Source organism: Pseudochaenichthys georgianus, chromosome 4, assembly GCF_902827115.2.
Source record: "Pseudochaenichthys georgianus chromosome 4, fPseGeo1.2, whole genome shotgun sequence".
NCBI classification, from domain to species: Eukaryota; Metazoa; Chordata; class Actinopteri; order Perciformes; family Channichthyidae; genus Pseudochaenichthys; species Pseudochaenichthys georgianus.
In genome coordinates this window covers 42,900,659-42,910,908 of record NC_047506.1, presented here as the reverse complement: position 1 = coordinate 42,910,908, position 10,250 = coordinate 42,900,659, and the positions used below count along the sequence as shown (strand labels likewise).

The 10,250-nt window shown below is 42.1% G+C and overlaps 1 long non-coding RNA gene across 1 annotated transcript; it reads left to right on the top strand.

Annotated features, from left to right (window-relative positions):
* Window positions 1-1,398: 1,398 nt before the first annotated feature.
* LOC139433724 (uncharacterized) lies at window positions 1,399-10,001 on the top strand. Its single transcript, XR_011643118.1, has 2 exons — window positions 1,399-2,062; window positions 2,680-10,001. It is a non-coding gene; the product is annotated as an uncharacterized lncRNA (long non-coding RNA).
* The last annotated feature ends 249 nt before the right edge of the window (window positions 10,002-10,250 follow it).

Genomic DNA, 10,250 nt, shown 5'->3' with positions numbered 1-10,250 from the left:
TTATGTTTTTAACAGAAACTTGGATTGAACAAAATAACAGTGCAGCTGTTCTTATCGAATCAACCCCTCCCAACTTTAGTTTTATGAGTCAGGAAAGAATGCATAAGAAAGGGGGTGGAGTTGCTATTCTGTTCAATGATTCCCTTCAATGCAGGAAGACATCGTATGGGAACTTTGATTATTTTGAATATGTGGCCCTTCAGCTGAAATGCTCCTCTCGAGCTCTGTTCCTAAATATCTATAGACCACCCAAATACTGTGCAAGCTTTTTTGATGATTTTACTGAACTGCTGTCTATAGTATGTATTGACTTTGACCGTCTAGTCATTGTTGGTGATTTTAACATCCATGTTGACAACCCCGAGGACAGAGGGGCTAAAGAACTGTTTTGTGTTCTTGATAGCTATGGACTGACTCAGCATGTGACGGAGCCCACGCACAATAAGGGGCACACTCTGGACTTAATTATCTCAAAGGGTCTGAATATCTCTAAGGTTGTGGTGACTGATGTTGCACTCTCTGACCATTCTTGTGTTTTCTTTGAGAGCTCTATTTCTGTTCACAACATTTTTCAAAAAGAGGTAACCACAAAGCGATATTTAACTGAAAATACTAGGGAAATGTTTACTCAGAATTTTTCTTCCACACTTGCCCCTGCTAACATCTCAGTAAATGAGCTAGTAGATCATTTTAATTCAAAAATTAAAAATGTTATAGATGCCATTGCTCCAACTAAGGTAAAGGAAGTGACTGGGAAGAAAATATCTCCATGGAGAAAGGCCATGACCGTGAAAACAGAAAAAAGAGAATGTCGAAAAGCTGAACGCAGGTGGCGAAAAACAAATCTCCAGGTTCACTTTGAAATCTATAAAGAGAGACTTGGCCTTTATAATTTGGAATTGAAAAACGCACGACAATCGTTCTTCTCTGACATCATTACCAAAAACAAAAACAACGCACGTGCCTTGTTTGCTACCGTCGACAGACTAACTAACCCCCCAGTGTCAGTATCCTCTGAATTTCTATCCACTGCAATGATTTTGCCTCCTTTTTCACTGACACAATTCAGAAAATCAGACAAGCAGTCAGTGCCTCTGCATCAGGTACAGCAAATGTGTTGTCTCTGTGTCCACTTAACATCACGTCAAACACCATGACACAATTCCATCAGATTAATGATAAAAACTTAGAGGACATTATACAACTTCTGAAGTCCTCCTCCTGCTGCCTTGATATTATTCCAACAGGATTTTTCAAAGATGTTTTGCCTTGCATGGCCTCAGATCTACTTCATATAGTAAACAAATCTCTTCACTCAGGTATTTTTCCACAGGCCCTGAAAACTGCAGTCATTAAACCTGTAGTGGAAATTATTATCATCCTTATTATTATCCTTATTATATCTTTCATATGTTTAAACCAAATGCTTCTTATTTCCTCTTGTTGTGCTTTTACCATTATTATTCTATTATATTCTCTTATGAGTTTCCCAGTCTCTGCAAGGCCACAGCTGTTTCAGCAGACTGGGAGACTCATACACAGTCAGACACATCACGAACTTCCCTGCTCTGAGAACCGTTATGCTATCTACTCAAGGCCACTGGGTGTCTCATCAACAATCTGACTGTGTGAACCCAGATTGTTCTCTTTCCCACTCCTTTTCTATATAACCTTTGCTTTTCCATTGTTCTGCGCACTCTCGCGCAGACTATCTTATACTCTGTGCGACTTGTGACATTATTCAATCATTATATCGTGTATTTGAAGCTTCAAATAAATAACCAAAAGACAGCTTTTCTCGATTCACCATTTATTTGTTATGATCATTTGACTTGTACTCTCCAGCTGTGTTGGGCCCTAGATTTCCATAACAAATGGCGTTGTCGGCAGGATCTCTGTATGTTTGATCGGGGAAACCTCTGGACGCTGGTGGCTGCTAGCTCCGGGATCTTGGATCCTCCTCTACCCCGACATAAAACGTACGGGACGAGGGGACCAGCGCGAGGGGTGGAACCGATTGACTTCACGAGATCCAACGAACTCAAAGGGCTTTCAATACTCGGTGAGATGTGCAAAGTCTAAATTGTTTAAAGTTAAACGTAATTAAAACTCCATGACATCAGGAGAGGGACTGCTCGAAAACAGAGATATTTGGCATATCTAGCATCGACGGATGAAAAATAGTGTTTTGGTGACACGGAGTGTTTTGGTGACACTTTAATAGTGTTTTGGTGACACGGAGTGTTTTGGTGACACTTTAAAAGACTTTGCTATGGGGGCAAAGCAGGGGGGGGGGGGTATGTACAGCCTCCTGAGGGTCCGATAGTTGATGTCATGCGAGCAAAATATGGTGAAGAAAGTCTGTCTAAATTAAATATATGGACGGAAATGTTCGGATTTCCTAAGGGAGGTTCTTTGAGTAAATTAAAAATCAAAAACCTAAGAGATAAATTACAAGAGTATGGAGATGGGATGAAAAAGAAGAGTACAATTAAAGTAAAAGACTTGGAAAAACTGGACACTCATAGAAAGTGTTTATAATACTGGGGAGTAAAAAAAAGGCAGTTGGCCTTGGGGATTAAATAAAATATTAAGGTTGAAAATGAATGTGAAGAAAAGAAATACATTATTTCCAAAAGACATGTAAACCCCAGACATCTCTGTGTCCTTCCATTGCAGGCCTGAATGACCTCTCCTCGACTGGGTATCCCTTCCCTCCTCCGGCGTACAACCCTGGCAATCTGGTTGGAACACCTCAACCACCTCCACTACAAGCCCCAGCCATGCAGTCAGCGTCAACTCCAAGCTCGACAACAGCGGGATAAACAAACCCGATGCCCTAGGAGACCAAGCAGGTGTTTGGGAAACAAACCTCAGTAATGCCTTTCTCAACGGACTCACAGACACAGCGCAAGCTAAACAAAATGCTGGACGCTCACAATACCGAGGGAGAGGCAGAGGAGGTTTTCAGAGGCAGAGGACAAGAAGCAAGACGTTCATTTGAAGAAAGATGTTTCCAAGTGTGGAAGTGTTGAACATTGGATTATGGGACTGCTCACAGAACACTGGAGTGGAGGCAGAGGGGGACAGCAGGGAAGGGGCCCAATCGAGCGAGATGGAAATTCAGCAAGCAGCATCTAACCAGGGAAGTGACACACACACACACACACACACACACACACACACACACACACGCATCATACATGCTATTGAGAAATTAGAAGAATTAGAGGACATGTCTGTAATTAAAAAGGGTACATATTTGAAATATGACAGTGAATGTTTGCGTTAAGAAATGTCCCACACATTTTTGGTTGATTCTGGGGCTACACATTCTGTGGTAAAAAAGGGTAGATTTGCCTGAATGCAAATTTAGTGATAGATTTATTCATGTGCTGGGTTTATGAAAAGGAGAAGTTTCTGTACCACTTCAGAGTGGAGATAACGGTGTTGACAGTAATCCATTTCCCACATCAGTAAAAAACAGTTATTTTATCATCTGCCTGCCCAATACATTTACTGGGCAGAGATCTGGTTCTCCGGTTCGGCTTGGACCTCATTTTTCCACAAATGAGGGTCTTAAAGTCCGACAGCCATCTCCTACGATGGTTCAAAAAGTGTCATTTGATGATAAAGAACTGGTGAATGTGTATCAATGGGCTGCTGACATATCCTGATTTTCAGGAGTTGTTGCGTTTGACTGGTCAACGTGGTTTTCCACCTGCTGTGTGGAAACTTCTCATTTTGCATTGTACTGCTAACGTGGTTGAAAGATCCGTGAAAATGCTATGATGAGAGTTTTACTGTTAGAATGTGTGAATGATGAGCTCATGTTTAAAAATGTATTGGAATTCGCTGGGTAGCACTATCTCTGTTAGACTCACACACACACAAGACACAACCAGCTGTGTCAAATCCCAGGGGCGGTCCACACATTTCACTAGCCAGGGGGCCCCACTGATAGATGGAGGGATTTGGGTCCAATCGTTAAAGATTGGGAGTCAGTCACTGATTGGGCACCTACACACACAGAATATGTCATGTACTCTATGTCACGTGACGTGTATCAAAGGAAAATGTGCACGAACGTAGCCGTTCTGCGCACATTGCTGTTGGTTGAGGATAAGGTAATTCTCATATCTCTGAGCTTCCTGCCGCGCTTTCAGATGTGCCATACTCACTCTGGGCAGCTCACAGATATGACGTAGGGTTAATGTCCACGTTCACGTACCGTACTCATTGAAACGTGAAGCTGTTGATGGCCAGTGTTTACCTCTCTGCTTAAACAAGGGGTCATTATTCCGTGTAACGATTCCAGTGTTTCCTGTCAAAAAGATCAGAGACAAACCTCCTGACGAGTGGAGATTTGTCCAGGATTTACGATGTAAATGCAGCTGTGCATGCACGCTCGTCCGGAATTCTTATCTGATTACTCCAAAAGTTCCAGCCTCTGCAACATATTTACTGCCATAGATGTCTCAAATGTTTTTTTTCCAGTGTTCCGGTACACAAAGACAGTACATTTTTGTTCACATTTGAATATAATGGTAAACCTTACACATTCACACGTTTGTGTTAAGGCTAAATGTTAAAAAAGTCACTAAGCAACAGATGATGTCATTCTTGCGTATGTGTTCATAACACACGGCTGTCGTTATGCTTGCTGTGATGTTACCTTAGTCCGTTCTCTGCTTGTAATTATGCCGTTACAAGCTTCAAAGTTGTATTTATCATCTGAATTTGCCGAAACAAGTTTAATATTCTGAAAGCCAATACTTTGAAGATGTATAAGTGAGGTGTCTTGAGTAGTCAAAATTACCTACAAATCATTGTACACACGTGTACATATTATTCTATTTTTATGCAGCTCTGTGTGATTTTGTAGCTACAATTCAGACTAATACACTACCAGAAGTGGAATAAGTACTCAGATATTGTAGTGAAATTAGAAGTACTCAGATATTGTATTTGAGTAAAGGAATAAGTACTCAGATCTTGTACTTGAGTAAAAGTAGAAATACCAGAGTGTTACAGTAACAGTCCTGCATTCAAAATGTTCTTCAAGTAAAAGTAGAAAAGTATTATCAGAATATAGTGAAAGTAAAGACAGTAAAAGTAGTCGTTGTGCAGATTGGTCCATTTCAGAATAATATATGTGATATGTTTTATAATGATTGATCATGAAAGTGTTCTCAAAGCTGGTGAAGGTGCAGCTAGTCTGAATGGCTTTGTATTCTGCAGGGTAGCTTGTGGATTCACTCCAGGTGGAACTAAAGTCTGATTTAACACTTGATTATATTTCACATCATTCATCCACATCTGTGAAGTAACTAAAGGTATTAATACATGAAGTGAAGGAAAAGTACACCATGTACCTATGACTTATGTTCACTTCCAACCTAAAAGGACCTAAAAAATAGTAATCAATAATGTATTGAAAAGTTATTTGCTGATTGGTTTTTATATCGGCTCAGCCAGGTTATATGGGAGGCCCAGTCTACGTACACTCTAACAACAAATGCCTTGGCTTAACAAAGAAAATCAAGGCAATAGGTTGCATCGATGGTTATTGAGTTAAGACAACTTCTATTGAAATGTTGTTAAAGCAACAAAGTTATTTGGGTTAGGGGAGAAGGCTTTTCCTCTACAATCAGAGGTGTTTTCAATTACCACTCACTTAATAATTGGTAGCATAAACACAAGTTTAAGTTGATTACTCCAAAAGTTCCAACTTGTTTTACCGTATGATTTAAATCTAATCTTAAATTGTATGTACTTAATTACCACATGTTGAACATGAACACATGTTTTTAAGTTGACAACTATTTATAAATTAAGTTGCTCCAAATAATATTGTATCAATAGGGTTTTTCTCTTAGCTTTTTCATGTTTTTGCCTTTAAAGAAAGAAATTAATTGATTCCACAACAAAAATATTAGGCAATTCATTTTTTTTTTTTTTTAACTACAGGTGTTTATTTCAACACATGATGTTTCAAAAGGAGAGACTTCATTTAGTTTGAATATTGCCTGAAGACGGTTGACGTAATTTCCATTGTGTGCACACCTAGACCGGACTTAAAGACAGACAGGTTTTTATTGTTTGGACTTAAAAGACGTTCCTCTGACCAACGCTGACCTCATTTTGTATGTTGATGGGTCTGCCTCTCGTGACCAAGGGGGCACTAATTTATTTGTTTGTTTTTTTTGTTGTTTTTTTTTGTTTTTTTTCCTGTTGTTTCAGATTCTGCTGTACTCCGTTCTGGACCGCTTCCATGTCACCTCTCAGCACAGGCAGCAGAGCTCATCGCACTAACTGAAGCCTGCACGTTTGCAGAAGGCAAAACCGTGACTATTTACACTGACTCATGCTTTCGGGGTAGTACACAATTTTGGGGCTATTTGGAAGTGTAGACAATTTCTTAAATCTGATGGCAAACCAGTACTTAACCATGTGCTGGTTGCAGGCTTACTAGACGCCATTCTGCTCCCATCTGAGGTTGCAGTCTGTAAATGTGCCGCACACGCAAGCAGTACAGACCCAGTTTCCCTAGGAAATGCGTCTGCTGACTCAGCCGCAAAGGCAGCTGCCCTGATTCCTCTCGCACCTCACGCACACTCATTTGTTAAAATCCCTGTCTCCTCCTTTACTGACAAAATGTCATCACTAACTTCCATGCAGCAGCTAGCTACGCCAGTTGAGAAAGCTCAATGGAAGGCTGCTGGGGCTGTTTTTTGGGTTGGCCCAAATTCCAATCCATGTCTTCCCAGACATTTTTTTCCCTCATTTCGCTAAGTTGACACATGGGTGGGATCATGTGTCAAAAGGGGGGATGTTAGAGTCTATAAATCAGGAGTGGTTCACAAGGGGGTTCACAGTAACAGCTCAAAAGCACTGTGAAAATTACAAACTAGCAAAATGCTGTGCAGACACAGGTCTGTCATGGACACAAGCTCTGCCCATTGTGCTGATGTACATGAGGATGCGGAAAAGAACACGGAGTCAACTCAGCCCATTTGAAATCCTATGCTAATCCAGATTGGACTCAAGGCTCCAGGATGTCCTCCTCCGTCCACAACTGTGTGTGAGGATGCTATGTTGTCATATTGTGTTAACCTATCATCCACTTTAGCGACTGCCACTGGTCCGCTTCACCGCCTTCAACCGGGCGACTTCGTGCTGGTCAAGGATTTCCGGAGAAAGAGCTGGAAATCCAATCGTTGGCAGGTCCCTACCAGGTGCTTCTCGTCACCCAGACAGCGGTCAAGGTCGCCGAGAGAGCTACATGGGTCCACGCCAGCCACTGCAAGGTCGTGGTCACAGGAAAGGAGAAACGATAGAAACAGATGACAACAAGTGACATGTCCAAGTCACCAACAGATGACAACAAGTGACATGTCCAAGTCACCAACAGATGACAACAAGTGATGTGTCCGAGTCACCAACAGATGACAACAAGTGACATGTCCAAGTCACCAACAGATGACAACAAGTGACATGTCCAAGTCACCAACAGATGACAACAAGTGACATGTCCAAGTCACCAACAGATGACAACAAGTGACGTGTCCTAGTCACCACCAGCACCACACTTGCACTACATACACCAAAACACACTACACACAAGGTGTCACGAGCGAGTGCCAGCTGAGCGGTTCCATATGCTCTCTGGTTCCTCGTTTGTGTTATCAGTGTGCGAAGTCTGACGGTCCGTGTCACGAAATCGACCGAGAGAATACACTCACACACACCATGGAACATTTCCCCCTCGTGATGAGGGCTCGCCTGGAGAGACGACAACGCAACCGTGAGCAATGTGAATGCTACTGGAGAGCCTGGACAATCATAGAATGGTTCCTCTGCATACTTGCCATGATAGTTGTGTTAGGACTAGTCCTATATTTTATGTATCCATTTCAGCACACAGCATGTCAGCCAAAATCGAGGTATCTAAGAGGTACATGGGGAAAGCAGGGCGAACCACATTTATTTTATTTTGGCGTCTGTATGTATGTATCCGGCGCCGACCCGTGTGGCACATTTTACATAGACATCGCGCCCAAAACTCAGACCCGGAAAAGCGTAAGCAACCTTTGACGCCACTGTTGACATCCATAGGTACATCTACATTTAATCTATACATAGGCGATAACGACCATAGCAACATTGATGTGGGTCAGACCAGTAGTGGGATCACCGGTAACGTCTAGTGGCACACTCTGAGATCATTCTTGCAGGCCGCAGGACAACATGGGTCATGTTATGCATGCACTCTTTTCCCCCAGGACTCATCAATGTCCGTGCCAGTTCGTCCGCGCTCTCTGACCCAGGTTGAACACCTCTGCGCGTTTATGGCTCTGACGAGGCCCATCAAGGGTGAAGACAGCGTAACCGAGTGGCGTTATGCTAGGCAGCTTCCCCCACCATGCAGCAATCGGTCTGACTCCTCTTTGCGTGCATCCACGCTTGATACCACATACGCAAAGTACCAACCCGTCAGCCATGTGCACCCCAGTCATTTGAGAGGGATGAAACACAACCTCTGCATCCAGAGAGTTTACCACAAAACGTCTCTTACACCACCTTATTTTTTCCTAGGCACTACTACTGGTTGTACTCGCATCCTACGGAACACATGCGGTGACGGTGCTTACAAAATCTCGTATTGTCACATATCTGGTGCCCCTGAGAGAATCCTTTCTAACGTAGCATTCCCTGATGTTAAACATATTTCCCTCCAACTGGCCTGGCCCAGTGATGCTGGGTTTAGCGCACCAGAAGATTACGTTTGGTTGTGCGGCAACAAGCTCTATCAAGTTCTGGCTCCCCTTTGGATAGGGACATGCACTCTAGTGGATTTGAATCCAGCAGTCACTGTACTCACGTCCTTAATGCACACGACACATCATTACCCAGAGTTCCAACACCCCGACCACCACAAGGTAAAAAGAGATATGACGTCCGCTGTCAGCTAAATTCATGGGTGGCCTGTTCCCATGGTGGGGTACAGCAAACAATGCCCATAAAATAGATACCTTACACGTCCGGCTAGAGAATCTGACTTATGAGACGACTCAAGGCTTCCAGGCTTTGACCCCATTCATAATAGCCTCTAGGAACATGCTCATGCAGCATCAATTCGCTCTTGACCTTTTGTTCGCCTCAAAGGGTGGCCTGTGTCATGTGATCGGTGACTCCTGTTGCACTTACATTCCCGACGCCACCAAGAACATCACTGACACCGTGCTGCATCTTAACAACCTGTTAGCTTTCGTTCAGTATACTACTATTCCATTACAAGACAATCCTTTGCGCCACAGTGAGATAGATCAGCTAGAATCAGAAGAGTCTGATTCCGATTCATCAATATAATCATGTGTGTATCTCCTCTTTTATGCTTACATTATATTGGAGTCTGTCCTCCACAAAAACAGCCAGTTTTCTATGATATATTTGTGATGTGTTTACTTAAACCAGCGATGGAGTGTATTCATTGATGTGTTATATCAGTCTATCCTATCATTTGTTTTTTCTATTGATCAAGTATGATCAAAAGGGGGGAATGTAGTGGACATTTTTATTATTATCATCCTTATTATTATCCTTATTATATCTTTCATATGTTTAAACCAAATGCTTCTTATTTCCTCTTGTTGTGCTTTTACCATTATTATTCTATTATATTCTCTTATGGGTTTCCCAGTCTCTGCAAGGCCACAGCTGTTTCAGCAGACTGGGAGACTCATACACAGTCAGACACATCACGAACTTCCCTGCTCTGAGAACCGTTATGCTATCTACTCAAGGCCACTGGGTGTCTCATCAACAATCTGACTGTGTGAACCCAGATTGTTCTCTTTCCCACTCCTTTTCTATATAACCTTTGCTTTTCCATTGTTCTGCGCACTCTCGCGCAGACTATCTTATACTCTGTGCGACTTGTGACATTATTCAATCATTATATCGTGTATTTGAAGCTTCAAATAAATAACCAAAAGACAGCTTTTCTCGATTCACCATTTATTTGTTATGATCATTTGACTTGTACTCTCCAGCTGTGTTGGGCCCTAGATTTCCATAACAAACCGCTCTTAAAAAAGAATAATCTAGATGCTTCAGTAATGAACAATTACAGGCCCATATCAAACCTTCCATTTCTAGGTAAAATCATTGAAAAAGTTGTTTTTCAACAGTTGAGTAATTTCTTGCATTTAAATAACTGTTTTGATGTGTTCCAGTCAGGCTTTTGT